Genomic DNA, 23,866 nt, shown 5'->3' with positions numbered 1-23,866 from the left:
GTGGTTTCAGCTTGGGTTTTTGGGGGTGGGGCGGGAAGTGTAAGTAATAGTGTCAGATGCAGAATTTCCACCCTGTGTGTAAGGGATGCAGTGAATTAAGGTTTTTTAATATGCCTAACTCTTCAAATTGGCACTACAGCATCAGAACATGACTGGTGTTCCTACAGTCTGCTGTATTCCTCCCCCAGATCCCTGGTAAAAGCAGTGCGTGTTACTGAATTAATGTTTTTTTCCTTTTTTTTTTTCATGTTTAGCTCAGCTGGTTGTTGGAGGCAGCCTTTTCTGTGCAGAAATTTTTAGAGCATAATAAAGCTTTCATTCGTAAAGAGGGAACCTGATGTTTACTTTTTTTGGCAGAATTCACCGTTAACCAGTAAATCTAAAGTAAAAGCAGACGCGTACAGATATTGAAGTGCCTCCTATACCCACTATGTCTAGGTGCCTGGGGAAATCGGTTGTATCATGAGTGAAGGTAGCTGGCTTAGATTTAGACTGAGTTGCTCAGAAGTAGTAGTCGTTCCTGTGTGATGCTGACAAGGGATCTATGTGATGTTAATCCCATTTGCAAGGTAACGGGTGCTCTTACCTTACTAGCTCACGGGCATACACGCACCCCTGCATCAACCACTTGACAGAGGAGCTGAGGCCAAAATACACAGAGAGACTGGCCTCATTTTCCCTTAAAATGTGTTTCTGAGAAACAATAAGAGGACAAAGAAAGACTTAATTAAGTAAACAGTAGAATTCCTGTTCTCATTTTATGCAAAAGAAATAGGGCTTGTGCTTTTTTTTTAGTGCTGTGAATCAACACCTGTCTCAAAAAACATCACCACTGAAGAATGGAAGAATACCCAGTGGACTCCAAAGCAGAGATACACCTAACTGTAAATAAATAAATAGAACCAGTTTGTGGCCATAGGAATGTGTGAAATCTTAACTTGAACTTTGCAGATCTCAGTATCTAAGTAAGACCCAGAATTTTGAAATGTTTGCAATCCAGACATGTGTTCTACTGTTGATTTTTACATATGCAATTTGGGGTTTATTGGTATAAATTCAGAGGATAATGTGGTCTTCTTTAGTTTAAAGCCTGTTTACCATTTAGAAATTTGAGTTCAGAAAAAGGTCTTACCATGCACATCTTATTGTCCAAAGAGAAATTTCTCTCTGTGATATTCTTCAGCATTTTGTCTTCTCTGTTCGCTCACAAAATTAGCATCTCCGAGTCTTCTGATTTCTGCTCCCTGCCCTGCCTGGATACCTACACCCTTCTGCTGTCCGGGCTCTGAAAACATTCCACAGTATTTCAGACCAAAATAATATAATACTTTTATATCGGTGAGTGCATCACAGCACATCACCACCTCACTTGGAACCATTGGTCTCATAACATCTTTTAAAGAGATTCAAAGACCCAACGAAGTGAAGAATTTTCTCTCCCTTAATGAGTTTAGTGGTAGCTAAGCTTGTTATGAAGACTTTTAGATGATTTTGTAAATAGTAAGGCTTTAAAAGGAAAATGTCTACAAAGCTGTTCCAGGTTCCATCCAACAAAGAGACTGTATCGTTCGTTTCAAAATGTTAGTGTTTTTTGTCTCTTCGCCTTCATTTTGGTCAAGCAATCCCATATAAGTCATCTTAGTGCAGCCATTATTTATAGCTAATAATCTCCTTTAGCTGCCAAACCGAAACTAGATCTCCTTCACTCTTGAGCTGAAAGCGCTTTTCTTTCTACAATGTTCTGGAAACGTGCCAATTTACCAGTTCCATTAACTTAATGAGGTCTGACAGCCTGCAGCAAATTTTCTCATAATCTCTCTTGGATTTAAATTTGGTGCTGCACAAACAAGGAGTACGACCAAGTAGTTGCTTTTTAACTCTATGTATTCTAAGCAAAATTCCTTACACATCTTAAATACAAAGCAGGCTTGGATCTGCCTTTTTTTTTTTTTTTTTGTGGGCAGGTTTTTAATCATGCAGCAATTATGAAATTTACTGATTAATTTACTTTTTAATCTTAACAATCATCTGAATGCTGTATTTGTGTTAAACATCAGTATTAAAACTTCAAGTGATTTAAGTGCAAGAGATTTCAAGTGTAGTACTGTTGGTGGTGGGAGAAAGATGGTATTTATTTATTTTTATAATACACCTGAATAGTTATATGAGCTGTGAGGTTATGTCATGATTTTCACAGACTAATAAATAATCACTCTTATAAGGTCAACAGTAGTTTTAATGCAAGGTTAATCCTTAGCTTCTGTTTCCTAATACTTCCAATGATTACTGTTCACTAAAGGCTGTAGTATGTTACTAAATTCACAAGAAACAGAATTACTTGGCAAATTAAGCTGGATAAAAAGTAAAATCTTGCTTTCTCCTCCTTGAATTCTACCTTCCTACCAGTGACATCGATATGCTGTCGGCAAAGCTGAAAAAACGGTATTATTACGCGTTGCAAGAAAAGTGGGTTGTTGTTGGTATTTTTTTAGTACATCAGATTTCCATAAATCTGGTAAACCTCTTTAAATTTAAAAGCATGGCATTGTAATAGAAAATTGCTAATGACGTGCTGCGCTTTGAAAATGAGCCTGTAACAAAGGTTTGATCTGAATTTAAAATTGCCAGGGGTATTTCCCTTTGCTGTATTAATGCTTCTGCTGTGAAGTTTTTCCTCACACCAGCATTTCCCAAGAAGCTGTAAAGTTTGTCTTGAAGTGCTTTGGCCACTACAAGACCTCAGTGCTTGGAGTAGGTTTATCAGAGGAATCTTAAATTTGAAAATAGGTGACAAAGTGCCTCTAATATAAATACGCCATCTCACACTGACTCTTTATCTGGAGAGTCTCCTTGCGTGGGCTTTGTGTATTTTGTGTTTTATCACTATATTTGTAAGTATTAACTTCACTATATAAATATTACCTGGCTGAATATTTGTATCTCAGTCCGCAGCCTTTCGGTTAACATCAAGTTCTGCAAAATTCATGTGTTAGTCCTCTGTTTAATCTGTTGTTTTCCCTGAAACAGTCTTTCAGCGAGTGGTTTCCAGTTTAGAAGAGGGAAGAACACCTTGGACCTCATCTTTACAAAATTTTACAGGGGTGCTTCACCTCACATGAGGTATTGCTCAGTGCACTCAGTGGAAGTGTTCATATATTCATAGCAATGTGGAATTGAAACGGCAAGATTTTTTAGTTACATGAGAATGTCTTTTGTTTCTGACTCCTGGAGAGAGTCTTTCTGATATAAACGCATCAATCTCTTGTGGATGCAGACTCCATGGAAAACTTGAGTGGCTGTTGATATTTAGGTAACAAAGCAGTCCAGATGAATTGAAGTTAAAAATTAAACAGACATACACAACATTGTGTGGAATGAGTATTAACATCTTGCTCCTCATACTGCGAGCCATGTTTTAATGGAGAGAGAAGGGAAGTCACCTGTATGCAACCCCCCAGCTTTAATCCTACTTTTCCTCAGCCAGTGCTAAATGCATAGCTAAAAGATAGTTTGGACCATGTTTTTCTATCTTTAACGTGGGTCAACTCCCATGACTTTTTATGACCAGTCTCATCATGTCTATTTTGGGTCATTTTATCAGTTCAAGTCCCAGCTCCTCAAGACAATTGATTTGTGATTTCCCATGAAGCAGTAGTTGAAAGAAAACATTGAGTATCCCCTAATGTTTTAAATGCTAGAAACACTTCCCTTTCCCTTCTTTCTTTTTTTCTTTAAGAGGAAATAAATCACATACTTTGGAGCTCCATACATGTTTGATTCCAACATGCTGACAGCATGTTTATTTACAAGTTTTTCATTTTATGTTCCTCAGTCTTCCCAGCATTTTTTTTTCCTCTCAGACAAGATCTTTCTTGACTCCCTGAACATACTTGGTTGAGCTTATTGTCAAACACCATCGTATGTTTTGTTGCTGTTGCGATGCCTCGTGCTTCCTTAAGCAAGTGCATTGCACAGTCTGGGGAAGAGATTTTAGGGGTATGGAGGGAGGTGGAGGGGCTTCGTGTCCTTCTGAACATTCTGGCAGCAAGGCTGGCTGTTTCTTGCTATATTTCTAAAAATGTTCTGTCAAATGACTTGTATTAGCTTTGTGTTGTATTAACTCAGATGAGTACAATTTGCCTGAAGTGACTGCAAGTGACATGAAATATTAAAAGAGTGAAAACATTCTTCTGGACACATATCCTTGAGACAGGAACGTACTGTTAAATCTTCATGAACATCAACATAGCGAGAGCATGTGGCCAAACAGCATTTAATGTCACCTATGTATCAGTCAATTCTGCTTTGGACTAATGAATTTAGACTATACCATTCATTTATTTTTAACGTCAGCAAGTGTAGTTCCTGCCAATGACCCTTTTTTTTATAAAAACAGTCATTTTTAGAAAATGCATTGATTTCTTGCATGGAACAACAAATTTAAAGGGAAAGCTGTATAATTGCAAAGCTTAGTTAAGAAAACTACATTAAATACGAAAAATGGGCAATGGAAGTGAAATGTGAATAGAGGGTTTAAAATCAGCAGCTATAGAGAAATCTATCTGAACTCTCTGTTTTAATACAGAATTTGCATTCTTGTTTTGTCACTGTGCTATAAATGGTCACACAAATGTCACCATTCATTACATAGGAAGAGGTAGGAGAGCTGGAACTGAGAAAATCTGTTGTACAGGCAGGTTTGAGAGCAGATGAAGTGGTGCACTTGGCTGTTGTGCTTTGGCCCTGACCATAAACCAGGACTTTCTTCCTGTGCAGACCACTGCTTGTTCTTTGTGCCTTTATAAGCAGAGATGCCTAAATATATTACAGCTGAATATTGATATATATCTGATCGTAAATTGGGAAATTACCTGTTTAATATTTGTGCATGTACAGTGTTCTCATTGCACTTTAATTCATTGTTTTTGTAGGAAATGTTGGGCTAGAAAAATGTTAGTTCACCAGTATATACCTCCCTCTTTTTTCCCTCATGTTCTCATTCTTGATTAGTATTTAAAAAAAAAAAAAAGCAAGGTATTCAAATAATTTCATGGCACTTTGCACCAGTCTTCCTATATAACCTTGGGCAAGTTACTTAATATACCACATTTTGACAGGGATCTGGAAGAAGGTAGTTTTGTGAAGCAAGAAAGTATTTGATTATGTTTTCTCAGTTGAGAGATCTCCATAATAAATCTACTAAACAAGTGAGGCACAGCAACTTCTAAGTGTTTTTTAATGGGATGAAATTATCCTCACCAGCAGATCTGAGTATTTCTAAGAAACTGCACTTTGACTTTTTAGAGACAACCTCAGCAGATGTTCAGGCAGCTCTCCAGGTATCTAAAGATAATAGAAGGAATTCCAACCCACTGACGTCAATAGCAAAACTTTTATTAACTTCGGCAGGGCAAGATTTTACCCTGTCACAGATCGGGGCTAACCCTTGTGAAGGAACAGCTCTCTGCAAATGGAGGAAGATGAGAAATAGTTGGAGAGCACATCCTCTTATGACCTCTTTGCCTTTGGTGCAAACGCTTAGTTGAACACTTAACTTTAGGATGTGTGAGAAAAACAAAGCATAAATGCTCTTCTTGACATTCCCTTGGTTTTCACTAACAGATTACACATTTGATACTTCCTGAACACTGAGCTGAGCATTGGCAATGCCAGCATCTATGTTGTCATTTTTCCTGTTTAAAGATAGATACCACCATGCTGGGTATCTTTCCTGAGCTTCCAAGAACTATTCAATCTTCTCCAAGCACATTTTTTTAATAAAAAAATTCATTACTATTGTAAATTGTTTGAAGTCTTGAGAAAAGAGAGTGTATTCTTGTTGAATTCAGAAAAAAGCTATGTGCTTTCAGGTCAAAAGTTCTCGTGTTCAGTCCTCATTGCCAGTTATCTACTTAGGTGAGAGTACGTTACAAAAATGAAACAATTATAGGTTATTATATAATCCACATGGTTTTATTTAAGGTTGTCTTAGTAACTAACATGTATTAGTTACACGTGATAGGGCAGATTTTTTTATTCTAGTGGATTCATACCAGTTATTTTAGCTATCTCACTTAAATTCTCTGAACTGCCGCTGACTGAACAGGGTACTTGGACTTCTGTCTTTTGGGCCTTTGAGTTACCTCTATATCTGCCTTCTTTTAGGTGCAAAGCACCTTGAAGCTTACACATTGGTCCTGCATATAAAATCCTTGAAAGAAACAACAAACTTGAAAGGGCCTGACCTCTTTTACAGGATACAGCATTTCCTCCATTTTGTGTTCCACTTCTTTTTTCCTTCAAAGCAACTGTAAAAAAAAAAAAAAAAAAAAGCGGCGAACTAAACCTGTAGTTCAGTAGAAGCACTCCAACAGTAATCAAGAAAAAAAAAAAATTTTTATACAGATACACAGGGGAAGAAAGTGAAGCTGTTTTTCTGTTAAAACTGTAAGGATTGTGCTGCTGCTAAATCATTTTGTGGTGCGCTGTTTAACATGAAAGGAAGTGAGATTCAACTTTTTATCCAGAAGTTCATGTTTATGAAATTCAAAACAATAAAAAACTATCTTTTGAAAACCAGATAGGGTTTTTTTTTAGCCTTATTAGGTATACTTATTTTCTAAGAAGTCACTATGGCAAAGGACTGTCCAGATACGACTTGGACATCGTGTAATTCGTGATGCAGCGACGATTACTTAAGAAATGCCCATTACTGTAATTGAAGATGAACTTTTACAGTGCCTTGCTTTAATAATTTCAAGTATTAGAATAAAAACAAACTTTGAAACAGCACTGCGTACTACAAAACACTGTCTTTAGCTCATCAGCACTTTAAATTTTAGCTGAATGTGAATCTTTAAGTATAGTTTAAGGACCCAGCAGTTGCCATTCAGTAATATACATCCTAACAGCATTCACTTCAGCCCAGGTTCAGAAAACATTCCAATACAAAAAATCATTTCTGATTTTATTTGGCCTTTATTTTAGGCCTGACTGCAGCAAATAATTGTCCTAAGAGCTTGATATTAATGTGTGGGAAGCAGCAGCTAGAGGTGTCAGTACAGGCTGCTGTGTAGGATAGAACATCTCAGGACATTCTGTAGCACTGGAGAGAAAAGGAACTACATGAAAAAAACCCAGCACAAATTCAATTTAATTACCTGATTATACAGATACAAATAATTTTTTTGTTGTGCCTCCATTTTACCTGGTTTATGTATATGTACACACAAACAACATGTTTAAACTTAGAAAACGGAGAGGAAAGTATACTTAGGTTTACTTAGGTATATTTAGACTTGAACTTAAACCTAAGAAGAGGCCATCTGGTTACAGGATGAACAATATTAATTTGGTTATCCATCCTAGAGAGCAATGTTATCTTAGTCTTCTCAATAAAATTAGTAGTGGACAAACATTCAGAGCTTCGAGTAAAGATTGCCTCATATAGAGTCTCTCAGACTCATCCAAATCTCCTGAGTTTTCAAACTGGGGCATGAAGGTCCGTGTGGGAAAAGAGTTTGAGCTGATTTTTTGTTTGTTTGTTTTTTCCTGCTTCCAGTTCAGACTGGAAATTCTGTGACAATGTTCTTTATTGTGGCATTTCATCATGGTGCTTTAGGTCTTGGCTTGCAAACAGAAAAAATAGTATGAAGAAAAGATATTTAAGCCTTTTAAAATGTGAAAAGTCCGAGAATTTTCCAAAGACCAAACCATTTGTTTCTGGATTGGTCTGAGATTAAGTGAAATGCTTTCTGATTCAATTAAAGACCAGATTTTTATAGGTATAAAGTAACTCTGAGACAGATGGGTAATCAGTAGGATTTCCCTAAGTGTTTCGCAGTTAGTTGTCTGTGTGCATCTTTAGGAATTTATTTAGTATGTTAAAAAAAAAAAATATCCAGTGTTAGTGCTAGAGGCTGAAATTCTTAGTTACTTGCAAAAATCACATTTGCCTTGCGTGTTAAGCCCTGCTGTTCTTAAGAGATGTGGCTTTTCATCGGTCTCACCCTGGTGCTGCTATGGGGACAAGCAAGCCCATGGGACGAGCATCAGTCACAGCTCCACAGAGCTGCTGGCCAGGAGACATCAGGCCTGGCCTCTGAAACGCACAACGGAGTCCCTGTGCCCTGCACGCCTCACCCGGCGTCTCTGCCCACGAGGAGCTGGCTCTGCCTGGCTCTGCCTTTTTGCGTAAGCCGGCAAACACACACAGAGTTTTAACAGCTTCCCGTTACGACACTCCGGGGTGGAGTCTCTCCGCCTGTAGTCACCTACTCCATTACCCAAACTTGTTTGCAATTTGTCTGGTTTTGGTTGAATTTTAAGCAATTTATCGATTTGTTTTTCCTTGCGTTCTGACCAGGCTGTCAAGACATTAACTCTTACGATAACCTGGTAGCTGTTGACTGTAGGATATTTAATAGGATTTTCAAATGGAATTCAAGATACATGAATTGTTTGTCAGCAAATCTCCAGGAAAATCAATACAAACTCAGAAGTGCTGGGAGAAAAGGCAACTTTTGTCTTCTTCTAATGCTCGTTTTTCTTCTCTATTCTAAAAGCCTTGCAAGTCTTGAGGAATAAAAATGTGGAGGGGAAAAGAAAGGAGGGGAGGAATATCCCATGGACTTGCACTTTTAAATGTGGAGAAGATCTTGGTAATTACCCGTTTGCACAAATACCTGTGGTGTTATTCCGGCTCTCATTAAGGTCTCAGTAGATTAATCCAGTGAGAGTATGTTTTCAGAAGCTACAAGGAGAGGAAAATAATATGGATTAAAAGGCATATGAGGGAGAAGAGCAAGTATAACCTCAGAGCCTGGCTTAGCTGACACTGCACCATCCACAAGCGGAATACGCTTGGCTTGCTTTCCCTTTCCGTAGAAGACGGGGAGGAAGGCAGAGTTAAACCTGCACAGAAAGCCCTTCAATGGACTTGGTAAGGCCAGGCCTACTCCCATGCTTTTCAGCATCGTTTCAAAATTCCTAATTGTCTTTCAGTCCCCAGAGTGACCTGGGTTCTAATAATAAAGACTGAAATTAAAGACTGGAATAACGTCAACTGTCAAGTCAACTCTCTACTCTTTGAGGACAGCATTGTACCTGAGTCCTTCAGTGCCAAGAAAAACTCTGTGATGCCCTAGAATACAATTTAAACTAATTTTGTTTCAGTGTTCCTGCATACAGTTAGCCTACTCCCCTCTCTCTTCTTAGTCTGTGCAGAACTCATGGATATAAGGCATATACAAGGTATAAAAGTAGCTGGTAGAAAAGTACCACTGATGTTCAATGCACTTTTTCATATTTCGCATTTCCCCACTTTCTCAGAAAATTTTTAGTGAGGAATCACTGCTGATGCCTATTGAAAGTCTCCTCATTCATCATGACTTTGAGTTCTCATCACCTTAAAATACCTTCTTGATTCTGGTATCTTCAAAATCAAAATTTTCTCCAGTTCTTGTCTGCAATTTGCATTAACTTACTTGCCTGGATTAAAGAACTGCTTTCATATAGATATATATATATATATATATATATATAAAATATACTATGTATGTTAGCTTATATAGATAGATATTTTAAAGAAGTAATAAATCAAAACTGGAAATAACCTATTGTCTTGTGTGTATCTACAGAGTGCTTACTAGGAAGTGAGAGTGTGTTTTGGCAAGTCCTTTTTACTCCAAAAACACCTGGTCTCACAAAAGTTTGAATGAACATGTTTTTGCTTAGTTTTAGGGCATCCCTATCATTGGTTTAACACAGAAAGCACAGTTGCAAGACATAACTACACTGAAAGCCTGATTTTGCCATGTTGCTCTTTAGCATTTGTGCTAATCAAAATATGAGGAGTATGTTCTCTGAATTGCGTCCTGGTGCAAAGAGATGCTGTGCAGCCAGAGAGTACGGAGAAATAGAAAAAAAGTCGTCCTGCAGTATTATTTGATTGGTACAAAGGTGGCAAGGAAGGAAATGTGGAGATGCGTCTGCACGATTATTGAGCAATGGCATGCAGAGTGAAGGTGCCCCTGAGATTTGATAGCTAGGAGCACAGTAGGCTCTGAAGGACTGTGAAAATGAGGGTAACTTATCGCTGATAAAACAGAGAGGAGGAACCACAGGACAGATACAGAAAACCTAAGGGTAAAGGGGAGAAAGAGGTAATTGGGAAGTGTAGGAACAGAGGACTCAAGTGAAGGAAGGCAGCTAGAGAAGAGAGCTGGCTCACAGTGGCATGGAAAGGAGAGCCTGGGGCAGTGCTCTTTTAAATAGGACTTTCAGAATTGCCTCCCTAATTAAATGAGTGGAGATCTGATTTGAACCAGCTGAGGGTTTGGTTAACTGCTTCTGATTCTACCTCTTTGCAGGTACACTTGAGAATGGGCATTTCTGGGGGATCTTACATCCAAAAAAAAAAAAAAAAAAAAAAAAAAAAAAAAAGAAGGAAATTCTCACAGTACTCTTAATGCCAAGAAAGATTTCACTCTGCTTTCCTAAGTAATGTTTCCTCTATGTTTTGTGTTATGATGGATGATGTTAATCCTGAGGTGGGAAGTCTTCTTGGACAGGTGTAACACAGATGGTACCCTCCTTAATTCCACTACTAGTGTGTTCCCTCAAATTACTGTCCATCCTGGAGTGTAGTCACTTCTGGATGTTGGTATCTTAGTTCTCATTTCCATTTAACTGTGCTGATACTGCCAAGAGAAATGCATGGTCATATTAGTTGAGTACTGCATTCCTTGACTGTATTGATACCACTGAAAAAAAATATTTCTAGAATAAATAGAGCCCACCTAAAACTGTCCAGGATCAAGAGACTCATATCTGCTACGCTGAGTGTAGTTGAGCTCATGTTCAACACTTACCGAGAAAATGTTGCTTCACAGCAATGTGTTGCAAAACTGTAAAGTTACAAATTAGGCTGATATTTTTAAGAAAGTACTCAACTGTAAATCATTCTGTAAACATCATCACGTATTTACACAATGAGATAGGAATATTAAGCAGAACATTTTTTTCTATGTAACAACTTAAGTTGAAAGGTACAACAGGCTTGTTAACAGTTTCTGAATTGAGAGGGAGAAAGTAATTAAACCACATGCTGTTTTCCATATCTCACTTACTAGAGAGTAATTCCAGGCCAAAAAAATACGTTGTTGAGCTGTGCCTGTGCTTTGAAGCCACAGAAAGAAATGGAGTTCACATACCAGAGTAGTTAGTCCCAGCCAGTTTCTGTCTCCAGCATATCAGCTCATAAAATTTCCCCTGTTTTTTTGCAATCATAGTAACACAGCATAGTCTTTAACTGTTAGACTGAACGGGAGAACTCATATGTTTCAGGTCAGATTTTCCACACAAAATATAGAACCTAGTTAGTAAGCGTGTTTCTAGAATTCTTCTCAATGTATAATCTGCATTTGCTCTCTTCAATTTTTTTCTTGTATGTACTAATTTTTCAAGTTTCTAGTGATCCCCTGGTATACTGAGCAAGTGCGTAAGTTTAAGCATGTGTTCTCCCCTTGACTTCAGTAAGTCTACTCATGCACCTGCTTTGGTGACACAAGGACTTCAAAGCAACGGGGCACATTGAGGTAGGAACTTTTGTGAAGGATGTGCATTAAAGAAGGATTTGTCTAGCTAGTAATTTTGAACACGTAATTCTGTAGATGTGATACAGCCCATATTTTTAGTGGTTTTCAAGCTGCAAAGTGCCTCTTCCTTCATACTCATATAATTTGTACATCTGGTTACGTATGGAATAGGTCAGATTGTCAGTTATTTAGGTACCTCATGAAGTTTGTCAGAACTGTGTATCCCATCCTAATTAGATGGGCTGATAGACATTTTTGGGAATGCCAATAGGGACATCCATAGGTGTTTGTATGCAAATATCATCTTGGGTTCACAAGAGACAAAGATGAGATCTGGATCTGAGCATCTGCAGGACTAAAGTGAAGCACGGGAGGTTCTATCTGAAATTGGACTGTGGCTTTGAACAGCTGTAGTTATAACAGGATGAGGCTGAAGCTGACACGGGTCTGATCTTAAGTTTTGCACCAAGTATGAGTTGGTGAAAAAAATCAGTCTTTGGTTTGAAATTATTTCCAAAATAAAAAAAAAGTTGTGGTGACTATTATGGTTATTGAGATTTACTAACACATGATTTGACATATCAAATGTTGATCATGAGAGGGTTGTGCTAATAACATAAAGTCTCTCTTAGACTCTCTGTTTTCCCCAAACCTTTCCTTTCAAGTACAATTACACACAACAGTTTTAGCAAGCTATTTCAGCAATGCTCATGTTTTGTTAGGTTGTCTCTCTGATTTCACAGAATTTTGTAAATTTAGCACAAAACTTTAGCCATGTGTATATTTTAGATGCTCCCACAACATGCCCAGTAGCTAGGAGTAAACTCGTTTTCATGCTGTGTTTTTCAAATTTTGTCGGGCAGCTGTTTCTTTGATTGAAAAAGATTTAAGTCTCCATCACTGCCACTTTAGAGACATTTTTCCGATGAATTGCAACCTTTTCAGTGAAGTACAGAAACATCCTAGCTTTTCATCAGGAGACATAGACAAAAGTACCACTTCACTGAACTGCAGCCAATAAAGGGACAGGGGTTGGATTACCACGGGCAAATACTGTGTGTGCAGATGAGTGATCTTGCAGTAAGCTTAAAATTCTTTCCTCTTCTCCTTTCAACTGTCCTGGGTTGGTTGGTTTAGGGTTTGCTCTAAAATATTACATTGGTGTAGAGATTTAACATGATGTACCATCATACTTTATCTCAATCCAAGCCCGTTTCTGGTTTTAATCAAACCGTTGTGTCACATACGTGAGTGAATTTCTGGGAGAATTGGAACTCTGACCCTGACAAGGTATAGACTAATGCCTCTGGCAATGCTGATATTCCAGTCCGTTCTTTTACACTGTGGGGTTTTTTATTTAAAAACAAACAAACAAACAAAAAAGGCTGTGTCTTAGGATTCAAATTTGAAAAGGCTTGATGGGTTTGGGATTTTTTTTGTCCAGTGAGCCATGAGAGAGGTTAAAATGATAGAGATGTAGTTAGGGATCTTAAAAGACAATAAATAAATGCTCTTTATATCGTCTTAATGCTCTGACATATTTCTGAAGAGAAATTACCACTAATGTGTTAGTATTCGTTCTCCTATTGCCTGATTAAGGAGTTTATAACCTTACGGTGAGATGACAGGCTGCTAGTTACTTCTTTCTCAGTGAAATATAGCCCGATATTCAAAACCAGAGCCCTGTGTTTGCCAGGTCTTGCTCTATAAGAGAGATCCTAATCTCAGCAAGATAAACTGCTTAAATAAAAGTTGATGAAAGAACAGTCCGAGTAGTGGATTATGCACTAACAGTTTTACAGTGCTTTGCTTTAGGACAATTCTGTGCTTGTGTCCTTAGGGAAGTCAGTCAAAGAGCTGAAGTTTTTGGTTTACAGAATTGTATTTATCTTGATTTTTACCAAGTTAATTTCTGTTCAGTACTTGTATATTCATTTTCATTTTGTGCTGGGAAGAAATTATGGGGAAAGGGTTAAGAGCATGCTTGCTCTTCATCTGTTTTAAATCCATAAATGTGAGCCCCTGTGCTGTTTCCAGGTTTCAGATTACGCTCTGTGATTTATAGGAAAAGGCTGTTCTCCACAAGTTGAAATCCCATGTGTTTCCCCACCATTGTAAAATAACAAATCCTTGAGAATGCTTCCAGTTGCAAAAATTGCAGTTTTGAACTACATTTGTAACTGCTTTTTTTCCTGAAGTGATGGCATTGACATGGGAGGCGATGTCCCCTTGTCCTAGTGCTGTCTGTTCAAGGTTTGCCATGCTTTTCATTGCAGCTTACACAAACTGTAGCAACACCCTTAATGTTTATCATCTTCTATCACTTTATTTTTGGAGGATACACCCACTAAAAAGTGCAGCTGTGACCAGACACTTATATCATTCTGCATAAGTTACATCCAGAGCCCCTACAGAGATGGCACGGTGACCTAACAGTCCCTTCTAGTGTTTCTTGGTGTAAATCAGCACAGAGTCTGGCCTCGTGTTTTTCAGTTGATTTCTGTGACAATGATGGGGTTTTTTGGATACGGTGTGATTTCAGAATATAGTGCTTAGAAACAGCTTCACAGCAGTGACTTCCATCTTCTCTTTTTCTTTATTAAATGGCAGGGGAATTTGCCAGTCATCTCTGTAGTGGAAAACAAAGGGAAAATGTTAGGGTTTCTGAAATAGTATTATCGCTGATTTTGGTAATGTAAATATTGCTATTCAGGTCAATGGCCTTTTCCTGTCAGATATTTCTTCCCCCTGTAATTCCTGTCTCTGCAACAGGAGAGCTGCTTTATTTTGTCGGTCACAACTGTGTAATGACTTTCATTTGTGTTGAACAGCTGAGATAGTCTCTCAGTTTACCTACATCACCTTGGTAAAACAGCCTGAACTTGTGCGGGTGTATGAGTGAACCTAACTTCTTGCCTATGATTGATTTTACAAAGAAAAAACAACTTTTTTGTCTCTACTCATCACTATTTAAAAATACATATATTACGGAGATGTGGGAAAAAAATGGAGGAGGTTCTGGCTACCGTCATTGTGTGAGGTTAAATAAGTAGCAATGCAGTATTGTTTTGGCCTTCCATAGATCTCCTATGAACTGTGTCAGTAGTTGACCTAATAAAAGCTTATTTCTTTTGTCTCAAAACAAAAGGTTAAATGGGATGTTATTAGTAGTATTACGTGATGAGTCTTAATTAAGATGTGGGCTACAGCATATATTAAATTAGCATGTTAAACTACTATGTAGAGTGGAAACAAATAATTGAGAATTCTTAGTGAGTTGAAGATAATTTTGATGCTTTTATGTCTCATATTTGGCATTAAATATTTTTGTGTACAAGTTGTATCTGATGTGTATTGTGGTTGATGCAATTTAAGCCAAAGATTTCTAGTTTGCAGTGAGTTTGCAGTGGTCTTGTAACTCCCTGTGACAAATACAACAAAGAGCTACTGCGTAGTGTTAACAACTTCTTGAGCATAATGAAGTAGTGTAACATCAGCTGGTTTAATATTCAAAGGTTATTGTAAGTTTAATAGGCCAGCAGTAAAGAGGCAAGTAACCATAGGCAATATGGTTATTTCTTCTAGTATCACTGATTGTAGCCCTGCATTTCCTTGTATAATTCAGAGCCATGAATGACAAGCTATAAAAAATTATTTTTTTAATCTGAAAAGATTGCTCTTAACCGGATGCTGCAAAATAATAATATCTGTGGCTTTCTGTGTGCACGGAACTACAGCTCTGTTGTGTTCTGTCTTCAGCTTTAGAAAAGTTTAGTATGTCAGACTATGTCTGTAAGACAGTGCCATACATTATTATTTACTTATCTGTGATCTCATTTGTGTCTAGTTACTTTCAAATTTCTTGGCCTTGAAACCATGTAAAAAAGCAACTGCTTTCTGACTCAACAAGATTCAGAGAGTGAAGAGCTGAATAAAGCTTCGGTTTGATATGGGTATCAATATCAATTGGTATTTGATAATGATATCACCGAAGTTGGGGAACAACAGCCAGTTCTGACAAAATGGGAGCTTTTTTTTTTATATATTTTTCCTGTTTTCTCTTCAGGGTATTTCAGTCCCTTCCAAAAATAATTTTGTCTTCCTTTTATTTTTTTTTCCCTCCCATGTCCTTTGTGCAACTCTTCATACCTTGGTAACAGACATCCTTAAAAATAGAATTGTGAAAATATACAGCAAAGGTGATTTAGGATGTACAAGAGATCTCATGCACTTGCCTGGTTTAAGCACAAACTTTTATAGTAAGGGTTATGTTCTTAGCTAGCATCATTGTGGGCAGACCACAGAGGAAATCTCTGATGCTGCATCTGTTTGTTCCAGCATGCCATTAGTTCTGAAAGTGTATGCATGATCTTTATTATAGCTACAGCAATTTGTCTTGGTTCTAGACATACTATGTGTTGGACCATTTTCCCCAAGAGGTGTTGAACAAATTTGAGTGTTGAACTCCAAAATCCTATGCTGTTTAGGTCTTGTGGATCGCCTTCTGCTTAGTTGGAAACCAGGTGGGCTTTTTTTATTTGTCGAGATATGTTGAGGAATAGAAGGACAACTGGGAATGGAGTAGAGAGTCAGCATGCTTGAAAACTTGGCTTTTAATAGTGTGTTTTCTTCCTTATCCTGTGTCCAGTTTGTCAGTATCACATAAACGGTTTGCAGAAAGCTGTTCTTGAAAATTCAGTTGTAAAATGATTCACCTTGAGTTACAGCAATATAGTTGTCATGCAGTCGTATAGATATTAGATATTATAGATATAGATATTAGAGATACTAGAGAGTTTGTACTTCCCATGAGTTATGCAGCCAAGCCCCTTGTGAGACTAGTGTTCCCCATCAGAAAAACAGCTTCCAAAAACTTCTGCGCTTTGTGCCACCTCTTGCTGATCCACGTTATTTTTACCTGTGCTAACTAAAGGTCAGGAGAGCAATGGTTCTTCCCCTTCTCTGGCCTGCAATTAAATATTCATTTCAGATCACCTTGATAGGAGCATATTTTAAAGGGCCAGATTGATGAGCTGTATTTTCTAGCGTTGCTCTGAGTCTCAAATTGCTGTTAGTGCCTGAAACGCGTCAAGTCACTCGAGCTTGTTTTTCCCCTTTCCCTACAACCCCGCAGTGCCCTTGGACACCTCTCCCAGGACACCGTGCAGAGCCGATCAGGACTGCGGCCTCTCGGGATTCCCCGCAGCTGCTGCGTGTCGGCTCCCAGGGCAGGGGCAGAGCCGTGGAGCTGTGCTGACGGCGGCAGGTGTGCCTGTCTCCACATCCACCAGTGTCACCCCTCTGCTGAGGGCTGGGGAGATCCCATCAGCTCCCAGCTGGGATTGCTGAACTACCCACCCCTCGGGGAGGCTGCAGCTCCAACAGCTGCCCCCAGCTACATGTCATGCTCCAATACCTTGACTAGGAAAAACCTGCACAATTTTTTTCCCTTTTAAAACATTTCTTATAATAGTAGACTATTTTTATTATTAACTGAAGATATTAAAGCATCAAAATTCTCCAAAGGCAATGCTATTTTTTAAACGTTCTTTTTTGCATGTCTCTTAAAAATCCACAAACAAAGCTAAATCAGACTATCTGTGGAGAAAAGAGGATTGCTATGACTACATGAAAGGATTTCTGAGTTAAGCCCATAACTTTTGAGAAGAGAGACATGAAAGCTGCTGTAAAATAAAAGACAAATCCATTAAAAAATGACTGAGGATTTAAAATTACATGCTTTAAATTAAAAAAAGGCCAGCCATAGATAGTTGTGAGAATACATAGTGGAGGGAGGAGCTTACAAATGTTAATTCAGCTTAAACTAATTCCCCTGGGGCTATCTTCACATTCAGTAAATAATAACCAAGATGTTTACTGGCTGAAGGCTTCACCAAAAGAGTGAATTGGACATTACTCTTACAGAGTGTACTTGCAGAGCATTTTTTAAATTTATAATCACGAATACTCATGGGAAGTCAGCCCTTGCATTCCCCTAGGTAGGGAACAGAAATTACATTGAGACACATGCATTTAAATCAGTGCAGCTCATGGTTTTAAAATTAAACACTCGAAATGTGCTATTCAACAGAAATTATTAATCGAATGTCTTCATAGAGATCATTTGCTGCTGACATTGAATTATTCAGTGCTCAGATGAACAAATGCGTTTGATGAAATCTTACTTGTTCATGACCAGTTTGCAAGCATGAATAAGAGTTCAGTAGACAGAGATCTTTTGTAACCAGACTACTTACTCATCAATAATTACTAAGAATGGCTTTAACTCCTAAGACCAAAAAAGTTTTAAAAAAACAGCTTACCTGCAATTTGTGATCCTTCTTATTCTACGTGTATCTATTATTTCTGTATTCCTATTGCATTTAAACCTGTGAAGGCCCTAGAAGTGAGGACTGGGGGACGGCTGAATTAGTTTTCATTTGTCTTGTCACTAGTTACTCTCACGACTGGATGGGAAGTGCAGAGGGCAAGGTCTAGTAAAGAATGTTTGTCCATTAAGAACGTTATGGGAGCCTTTATGTAAATACTAAGCTTGGCTGAAGCCCATTTAATAAAACTTCAGTTTTGTAACTGGTTTGCTCTTCAAGTGTCGTCATACTTTTCTGACACTCCTGGGCAGCTTTTACTGCTTTGTCCTTAAGATGTTTTTTTGTGAATCATTTATGGGCCAGGGTATATTTTGTGACCCCCTGATAAACATATCATGATGATGGCAAACAAGAGTTGCCAAGCTCTAGCAACAAATTAAAGGAAAAGCTGTATAGTCCACATTATTTGAAATAATCAGTGATTCCAATTTAGTTCCTGGGTACAGATATCAAGCATTTCCTATTACAAAATACACAGCAATGCAACCGAATCCCTTCCAACTTACCACATCTAAAATGTTGCCTGTTATCAACTATAATGGACAGGGAATGACAGAATGTGTGAAAAGACGAGAATAACCTTGAGCCACAGCAAATTCTATACCAAAAGCGCCTGCAGGACTAATGATGAAAGATTTCATTAGACTTAAATGCACTAATGAAATGGCTTAATGTAGTTACTCTGAGTCTCGTCTTCTGTGACAAGGAACGCTTTTCAGTGCCCGAATGGAAAAAGTATTTCAGTTCACATGCACAACATATTATTAAAATCTGATGTGTTAAAGATAAAGTTCAAGTCTAAATAATGATTAGTGCCAAAAATTTCAGACTTCTTTCTTAATATTTTAGCTCTGTCCTAAGTCAGAAATTTAAGATGACTGCAGAGAATTTAAATATGTTTGAAAACTGAGCTTGACTTCAAATCAGTGTTAGGTTTACTGAGAAATGGGCATTTTGTAAAAGATACTATAGATCTGTGAGTCTCTCCTACTGAGTTTTCGTTCTTGTTAAACTCATTTTGAATAGACAGCACTGACCTTTTAACTCCGATAATATCAGCATCCATGTACGTTGGGAGGTCTGTGCCAGATAATAAAATGTTCTATAAATGAACAAAAAGGCAAGTGTTATAAATAGGAAATTAGCACCACCTTTCCTCTGTCTTGTTGCTTTAATATTCCTGTTAACACTAAACCAATATGTAGAACACCTTCCTGAGATGAAAAGGGGAACAAAGTTCTAACAGCATTATTCAAGATTGCATAACAAATTCAGCAGCTTTGTAAGGACAATAAATATTTCTAATTAGTATTGTTTTTCCTTTCTTGGAAGAGCTGTATTTCAGAGTAGGTATTAATCTTGTAAAACTTCATTTAAAAAAAAAAAAAAAAGTTTTTCTTGAAACGTAAAACAACCAAACCAAGCAACTGCTTACTTCCTTTTTTGTAAAGCCACCTGGTTTTTTAACCAAAAATCTTACTCTTGTTCCCAAAAGCATTCTTCTGGAGTGGCCCTGCAGGTCAGGGGTGCTGGCTGAAGCTGGTGACATCCACTGTGGCTGTCAGTGAGTATAGGACTGAGGAATGAGCCACACCTTGGAAAAACCTATTGAGGTTTTGGCTGGCTCTGTTGTGAAAAGTGAATAATACTGCAGTCAAATGTACAAATTGCTCCATTACAATAGTTTGGGGCATTTATAAATGTATAACAACTTTCCAACCAAATGAGAACATCTGTAAAATTACCTGACGTTCTTCAGCATTCTGGTTTTCCAAATTTCCAACCTGGCCTTGAACCTGGCCAAATTTCCAACCTGGCCTTCCAGGGAGGGGGCAGCCACAGCTTCTCTGGGCAGCCTGTGCCAGGGCCTCACCACCCTCACAGGGAAGAATTTCTTCCTTAGATCTAATCTAAATCTCCCCTCTTTCAGTTTAAAACCGTTACCCCTCATCCATCCCTACCTTCCCTCAACAAGAGTGTGTGTCCCCCTCCCAGCTTTCCTGTAGCCCCTTTCAATACTGGAAGGCCGCTCTAAGATCTCCCCAGACCCTTCTCTTCTCCAGCTGAACCCCCCAACTCTCTCAGCCTGTCCTCACAGTGGGGTGCTCCAGCCCCCAAGCATCTTCATGGCCTCCTCTGGACCCGCTTGAGCAGGACACAGGTCCTTCTGACGTTGGTGCCCCCAGAGCTGGACCCAGCACTGCAGGGGGCTCTGGTGAGAGTGGAGCAGAGGGGCAGAATCCCCTCCCTTGAGGGGCCACACTGCTCTTGATGCAGCCCAGGACACAGTTGGCTTTCTGGGCTGCAAGCGCACAGTGCTGGCTCACAGTCAGTTTTCCATCCATTAACACCCCCAAGTCGTTCTCCTTGGGGCCGCTCTCAATCCACTCATCTCCCAGCCTGTAGTTGTGATTGGGATTGCCCTGACCCATGGGCAGGACCTTGTACTTGCAGGGCCTTGTTGAACTTCATGAGATTGACACAGGCCCACCTCTCAAACCTGTCCATGTCCCTCAGGCTGGCACATCCCTTCCCTCCAGTGTGTTGCCTGCACCACACAGCTTGGCATGGTCAGCAAACTCGCTGAGGGTGCCTCGATCCCACTGTCTGTGTTGTCAACAAAGATGTTAAACAGCGCCAGTCCCAACACTCGAGGAACATCACTTGTCACTGCTCTCCACTTGATGAGTTGTTACATCCTCCTCCTTCCTTCTGGGTCATTTCTATGGGCTCTGACAATGTTACGGCTTCATAGACAGCTCCAGGACCTAACTCTATGAGTTTCAGTCCATGGGAAATGTCATGTAGAATGTGCCATGTTCAAGATGATCTTGATGTCCTGTTTATATTGAGAAAGAAAATTACTGGTGGCCAATGGAAGCTCTTGGCAATTTTTCTTTGGAAAGGCACAGGCTAAGATGTTCTCTAGTATTGGAAACAGTAATATTTATCTTGATTTTATGGGCATGCAAACTACTTCAGTTTGTTCTTGAAGGTAATATGCTGATGGTTATTAGATTCACTCAAATGGCGATTGGCAGGTCCCTCTGGATGTCCATTATTATGAGATTAATAGGTATGATGCGTGTAAGGCTCAAAGTCTGATGAACGCTTAGAAGAGGAAAACAGCTTCGTTAACAAAAGGGCAAAACCCTTGTCTGCTGACTCGGTTGCTAACGCACTTATCAAACAAGCTTTCTCCTGTGGTTAGGCAAAACTAAATGTGTAAAACCGAGGGATTTCAATTGCAAGAGAGCATAGCTTAGCTACCCTGAAGCAGAGCTCTCCGGAGCATCCCAGCCGTCCCCGAACGCCCTGTCTGTAGGACTGTGAGTGCCGGTGGCTCCCTCTGCGCCACAGTGCTTCGCCAAAGGGCACCTCCTGCTCGCTGGGGGTGCAGGCACAGCCAGGCTGTGTTGCTGCTGTCTGGAATCACTCGCAGATGATGTCATTTCCCGCCACACTCCTAAAAAAAATACCCAGTATTCACGAAACTCTTGCTCTAAGGGCGGTAATGTATTGAGTGGCTATCTGGCATCTAAATATGCCGTATGTCCCCTGAGGTTGCAGACAGACATTCTGTAACCAGAATTCAGAGATGTCACAAGTGGCTGAACAAACAAATATTGCCAGTTAATGGTTAAACTCTCAATTTACTAAAGCATTTGTTACCGGTTTGCGAAAGAGATCAAACAACCGTGAATCATAACCTTGGCTACTAATTAAATCCTTTATTCCCTTCCCTCATCGCAGAAGCATTTAATCTTGGGGAATCAGGACAGCCTGTTGTGCAGAATTAGATTCTACAGCATAAGCAGAAACAAGCTTACTGTAGGGTTTCCTGCTGGAACTGGAAATGGGAAGGAATAAAATGAGAATATTAGCTTTCCCTCCTGGCATAGAAGTTCACGTTAGCACTGAACAATGATTGCTGTAAAGTAGCCGCATTGGAAAATCGTTTTGGTGGTATAGTTATTTCACCGAATGGCAAATATCACTTTTATTATCCATCTGCCTTGCTTACAGATGAGACTTGTCATCTAGATAGAGAATGAGGGATTTGGTGTGCCTTACTGGTGACCGTCTGTCCCAAAGAAAATTATTTTACTCAGAAATAATGGACTGTGAAGAACACTCTAGAGGAAATGAGGCATAAACTAAAATACTACAAGCAGTTTTATTGCGATTAAAATTTATTTCTATTTGTCATAAGATGGTTTTGTGTGCATTTATGTATAGGATGTATAGGTGCGTGACAGTTACCCTTTTAATAGCAAATTAAGCAGCGCTTACCTTTCTGGCACCCATCTCTGTGAAGCAGAACTTAAAAACCCAAACCACTTTGTTTCCTTCAGGTTTTGGGGAAGTTGTCCTTGTCCCTAGCAGCAGAGGGATGTAGCAAGGGCTTACAGGACAGGGATGCCATGAACCAGCATTAGGCTAACTCCATTCACCAGGACTCGATCCAGACAGGCACCATCCCAGTTAGCAGGAGCAAATTTCCTTTTTTTTTTTTAACATTAACCATGTTCTTGCAGTCAGATCTGCAAGAGCAGAGACCTGGAGAGAGTCGGAGACATCTCAGTAAGGTGTTAAGAGGGAAGGGCCTCCCTGTACAGATCCAGCTGCAGATTCATGGATTGGTGCATAATTATTGACACACAGTCACTTCATATAAATGCACTGAAGTCACTTACAGCCTTAGCAATCTCTAGACCTGTGGTGAAAAGGTGAAACATTATGAGTTTAAAACCAACTGTATTTTACACTGTATCTTGAGAAAGTAATCTTTTCTGTCATTGCTAAGTCTGAACAATTTTTGTAACAGAAAAACCACCTGAGAGGTAGTATCTACAAGTAGAAAATCAGAGCTTTTTTGGGTTCTGTTTTTGGCCTTGCAGAAAGCTATATTCCTACTAAAAGTGTGAATTTTCAGAAAGGGAACTCCCCAGCTACACTTGCCATGCTGTTCAGGGGGCAGATACCCACTGTTTGTACATGCAAAACTTCTGTTTGCTGGGAGAAATTTGTTCTGAGGAAATACGTGAGTACGCACTAAAATTTCGGGTTATATTTAACCGAAGAGACTTGGGTGATACCATGCTATGTTGTACCAAAGACCCAAACCTGTCCAGAACTTAAATATGACTTTTCCATCCCATAGGGAGTATGAATGCTGTCAGGTTCAGTCCAGACAGAAAGCACTGCCTAGTGATGTCTCAGTATGTCTGTCTATCAGTATTGCTAATAATAATTTTATAAAGATAAAACATTTGGAGTATCTAACTCTGTTTTTACTGCTGCTTCCCCAAAGCCATCACTAGAAGTCCGTTTGAGATGAGAGTTAGAAATACTAGATGTTCATGCGTTTAAAAAGGAATCCTGCAATAATGTAATTCAAGTGCATCTTGACAAGAGTAATAGAATGAGCAAGTAGAATAAATCATTGGCACAGCTTGAATGTTTGTTTTGATATTTTAATGTTAAAAAACCACCATTTTTGTAAACTTTGAAAAATTTAAAAGATCTACTTCTCTTAATGAATTGTTTAAAAAATAATGTCAGATACTATGAAAATCTGTTACTTCAGAGTACAAAGAGCAAATGATTCTTTTTAAATTCTGTTTTCAGTTCATACGCGTGTACATGAAGAGGGAGATATATTTGTTTGAAGACCTTCCAGATTATTTTATCTTTCTAGATATACTTACAGTTCGGGTTTTGGGATACACGAGTATGTAGATGTTGCATCCAGCTACCACAAGGTTATTTGGATTGTTTAGCAGGCAGCAACTCAAATCTTTAGAAGTTGTGGGTTTTTTAATATTTTTTGAAAAATAAATTAATGTAAGTGAAGAAACATATTATACAGGACCGGGG

At 38.9% G+C, this 23,866-nt stretch overlaps 1 protein-coding gene across 3 annotated transcripts in view; it reads left to right on the top strand.

The window, feature by feature from the left end:
* KCNQ1 (potassium voltage-gated channel subfamily Q member 1) overlaps positions 1-23,866 on the top strand; it is a 420,899-nt gene that overhangs the window by 283,723 nt on the left and 113,310 nt on the right. The gene's annotated exons all lie outside the window — the stretch shown is intronic.

This window comes from Athene cunicularia, assembly GCF_003259725.1.
Source record: "Athene cunicularia isolate RWA chromosome 5 unlocalized genomic scaffold, athCun1 chr5_part2, whole genome shotgun sequence".
In the NCBI taxonomy this organism is placed as follows: Eukaryota; Metazoa; Chordata; class Aves; order Strigiformes; family Strigidae; genus Athene; species Athene cunicularia.
This window is presented reverse-complemented; position numbering and strand designations above follow the sequence as displayed.